We start from the raw sequence: 4,867 nt of genomic DNA, 5'->3' as shown, positions 1-4,867 counted from the left end.
GTCTCCAAAGATGCCCCAGTAGCTCCCTATCTTCTTTCTGCTTTTCACTGCATATGCTCTGTGCTGCTGTCACTGATCTTAGGGACCCACTCACAATATACAGTACACATAGAATAGAAAAGTCACAATATAAGGCTGATTAGTAATTAATACAGATAATTACTACATGGCAGCACAGAAACCAGTGCAACTAGCATCAGAATTTAATAATTAGCCCTATAGCATCAGCTTATATTACAAGACAACCTCATTTTCTGCTTGATAATTAGCGACGACCTCAACTTCTCAACAGCTGCTCAGAACCCACAAGAGCCCACACTTTCCAAGATGGTGACCCCCTGTGACAAGTTTGAAGTCCTGGATCATTGCTGCTATTGACAAGCTGAAACTTTAGATTGGTGCAATAAGTTCAGTATATAAAATATGGCATTTTTAGCCACATTCATTTTTAGGGTTTAGTTCTCCTTTAAATCTGATCTCTCATTAAACTTCTATAGGCAGCAGGTCATTCAAATGAACAGCAAGCAGATAATTCCAGGAGACAACAACTGGCAAAGCCTCTGGTTTCACCGAACTCATTATCGACCAAAAGCACAGCTGTCCAATTACCTGAGTGATTAAAAATGCTTACAAGGAGACTTGTGGTGCTTGCCAATGGTGAAAATGGAAAATTATATGTGGTGGGCAGAGGACAATTTATAATCAAGCTGACCTTTGGGCTATTGCTTTACAGGTTGGATTTCATGCAAGTATTGAAACCAGTTTAGTGTATGCCAATACGTCACTTGGTCTATCTTAAGGACCAGAGATCACTTTATAATGGTTCCCAAAAGATCCCAAGTAATTGTTTAATCCTACAGAAACGTGTGATTATGTGTGTATTAGCAGATTCAAGCAAACCAATCTCCAGGAGCTGAAGCTGTAAGTAAATACAACTGTGAGTAGCATAATAAAACGTGCAAGTATGCAAGAGTAAGTAACTATATAAAAGTATAGAGTTATTCAAAATTTAGAACCAACACAATACACTGTTGGTGCCACCCACTGCAGCATTTTTGCTCTTGGCATAAAATTACCATAGTGCTGAGACTGTAGAGTGTACCTTTTATCTATTCAGTGTTGCATGTTTACTGTCAACAAATGGCACGATCAAAGACAAGTCAGTACTGATAGGATAAAACATTAAAATAATGTTTTGCCTTCCAGTTTACCAGTGACTGACTGACCCTACTGTTATATGACAGAGGAGCAGCAGATCACAGAATAATTTATGGTTTTCAGAGCATTATAGTTAACCATTTTATGGATAATATGTGTACTAACTTAACGTGGGAAAGATCAAGACATCCAACAAATTCAAAATATTCTCACAATATGCCAAATTATTTTGGTCATTACTTATAGTGTTTTACATCTATATGGGCTTAGGTCATAACTGTTGACTTAATGTTATCCATGAACATTTTATTGTGTTTGTATATTTAGTTACCTTTAGATTTTGTGTTTCTGTTACTGTCTTTGTTACTGTTTAGTTCACTAATTATACAAAGTTTAGTTGAATTGGTAATTTAATAAATACATATCCATCATTCCCTTTCCATCTCACTTTACAATCGATATAATGCAAGGTTGTTCCTGAATAGAGTGAATTGATCCCATACAAGCTGTTTTATTGCCCACCACCAAATCTAATATGTAACAGGCATCTCTAAGAAGAATATACAGATGAAAATGTCAATACACAGTTTATCAATGGGTCAGGTTAGTTTGGGCCGATATCCAGGTTGCAGATGGGTTTGGGTTGAACTCTTCCTTTCGCTCTCCCCATCTGCGACCTTACATTGCCAGCTTCTGCCTCTAGCAACCTCTATTTATAGGTACGCACCTGCCATGCACCATTTTGGGACATCAGAAATGGGCAGTTCGGGGATGGGTCTCTAATAAGAGGGGTTCAGGTTGAAAGCGGGCGGGTTAGGCTCGGGTGCTGGTTGACTCTTTGCCAACACACACATCACTACCAGCTGGACCTACCTTTGTCCCCCTCCCTGTGATCCTAGACGTTTACTTTAGACCTCAGGTCGATGCTCCTCTTCTTCCAAAAATGAACCAAGTACTTTCTCAGCACTGCATTGCCATACTCTTCCAGTGCCTCAGCATCCTCTGCACTTGTGCATGCACAGTATAAAAACCAGCAAAGAATTTCTGTACTGCACATGTGCACACCCAGGGTGGCATAGAGGATGCTGGGGCCAACAGAAAAGTATAACTGGACAATGCTGAGATGAAAAGTACCCCAGCCCAGTGCAATATTGTAAAAAGAGGAGCACCTGCCTGGGGTTTGAAGTAATCAACATTCCTAACAACTCACCCCAAGTGATTCTCCTTTCCTTGTCCTTTAAAAATGCATAATATAATTATACCTTGAAGTCATGGTAAGTAGTTTGCAGGAGTTCCACAGGGACAGTCCAGTTATGAAGTGAAACCATGCTAGAAGTCATCTATCATATCCAGTTTTACTCTCTGAGCAATTTCCTGCTTGTGGGCTGAATCCTAACAAAATATATTATTATTATATATATTTATAGGGTGATTTTATTCTCTATGCATTGTTATACTATACAAGTTAAAGTTAGCAGATATGCTGGGATGGTGAAGGAGCTCACCCTACAGGCCAGAAGATATATATTTCTCAACCTTTAATAGAATATTGTAATACTGGTATGAGACCTATTATACTCAGGACCAGAGATTTTCTGAATAAGGGGTCTTTCCATACTTTGGATTTGTTATGTTTGCTAAAAATACATTAAATAATCCCAACAGTATTGTTCTGCCACCAATATGGATTACTGTAGGTTGATTACCATCTAGTACAAGGTACTGTATTATTATGACAGAGAAAAGTGGAAGTGTTTTTCATCATTTGAATTGTTCGCTTAGAACAGACGGGATGGAAAATAGCCTTCCTGTAATTCAGAGCATTCTGGATATCAGGTTTCCAGAGATAACATAACCCATACCTGTATTTATATATTATGCACCTTATATTGGCGCCACAAAGCACAGATATTTTATGCACCAAGTCTTAAAGGGGCAGTCAGGAGATTCTACTTGACAGATTAGCGTGTTTTCTTTCCTTATTCTTTTTATGATTTTGCTTCTTTAATCCATGTGCAGATTGTGTTAGTTTATTACCTTTAAAACAGGCACGGATTAATTCTACAAGGTACATGGCTGTTTATTAATCAGTCTACAAGAAGTTGCATACTGCACACTGTACTGGTGTCTAAGGAGCCGTGCACAATACATTCAAACCAATCACTGTTCAGTATGAGAATTTCACATAGCGCTAGTTTGTAAGGATGATGTGGCTACCCCTGAGGTTTTAGAATTTCTTAGGTTGGACATTTCTAATTCATCTAGTGTTTCCCCTTGCCTTCCTGCATTACTTAGAAGCTCATTTACTTTATTTGCTATGAGGGCAGAATGCTGCACTTGTGTACAGCATTTTCCAGATACAGGTTTCTAGCTGTTTCTGGTGCTCAGCCTCTCGAATGCTTTTCATTATACACATTTATATTGAGAGAGTGCTTTTGAAGTGTCATTTGCTTCTATAGCTTCAAAAATAACATTCCCCACAATAATACAATATACAATAATATCCTTAAACTTCTTTTTCTCCCAGGACTGTGGTTTTGCGAGGCTCAGGTGCTTTATACGTGCCCACGCATGCAAAGTGGTCTCTAACGCCCTGTATCAGAATGAGCAGGCTAGAGCAATCATTTCTGGAGTGCCAGAAAAACCCACACATGTTTTAACTCACTGGGGCCCCTGCTGGGTAATAAAATGTAATTGCATCTTAGAACTGCACATTTCCTTGCTATTCTCATGTTCTAGGGTTTCTTGCTATAGATTTATTGTACATTGCAGGAAAATATAGAAGTTAATTACTTACCCTATATCTTGCGCCTGCCTGACTTACTAAGTTCTAATATGTGAACAAGCACAGTATATTAAGTAAATGCATTAAGAAGTGCCCGCATTAACAGGTTGGTGGTAGATAATGAGAAAGATAGCGGTTACACTCGTTAAATAGGGTTTACTGTCTGCATTTCTCTCTGGCAGTGATTTTTGGCACTCTCATTGGCTGACATTGCCTAACTGCTGCTCAGCATTCCTGTGAGATCTCTTTGCACAAAGCATCTCTTCTTCTTCTTACTATTATTAAGACTTGCCCCAAACTTGCAGCGCTTCCGCAAAAGTATTTACCAATGACAAAATGCAGAATTTCGCTGCAAATCGAAACCTGTTACTTTTGACTTATACAAGGGGGTTTGTGGCATACCCCTACAATTAATTTGCCTGCCACTTTACAATCTATGACAAGTTTAACCCAGAAGGTTTCTTCTACTGGGTTTCATATCGTGATCCGAAATAGAACAAGGTCCAGCACTCACTTCCTTTTTTCCATTGTGCGTTGCTTCCCCATTTGCCTGGCATCAGCATCCAACTTGAGCTGCACACACTAAAAGCCTTTAAGTATTTTTAAAACAGCATTACATAATTTTTCCTGTGTGTGGTTACAGACAATTTCCCCTATCCCTCCAAAATAAAGAATGTCTTCTGATATTTTTACTGCCCAGTCATTTCAACAATGCCAATTCCATCAAATTTATAATTTAGTGCCATTAACCCCCAACTCGTCCATTTTACCAGTTCAGCATTAGTAAAAATACATTTAATACTGGTAGTTTTTACATTTTGTATATATAAATCCTAATTCTGTGTGATATTATTCTCCACCTCTCCACCTTAATTTCCCCTTACAATGCCCAGATCTTAAGCTAACCTATCTTTTGCACAAATT

The 4,867-nt window shown here is 38.5% G+C and overlaps 1 protein-coding gene across 1 annotated transcript in view; it reads right to left on the bottom strand.

Moving 5' to 3' along the window:
• Positions 1-4,867, bottom strand: part of elfn2.L (extracellular leucine-rich repeat and fibronectin type III domain containing 2 L homeolog) — a 93,399-nt gene that overhangs the window by 589 nt on the left and 87,943 nt on the right. The gene's annotated exons all lie outside the window — the stretch shown is intronic.

The sequence above is a fragment of the Xenopus laevis genome, chromosome 4L (genome assembly GCF_017654675.1).
Source record: "Xenopus laevis strain J_2021 chromosome 4L, Xenopus_laevis_v10.1, whole genome shotgun sequence".
Lineage (NCBI taxonomy): Eukaryota > Metazoa > Chordata > Amphibia > Anura > Pipidae > Xenopus > Xenopus laevis.
This window is presented reverse-complemented; position numbering and strand designations above follow the sequence as displayed.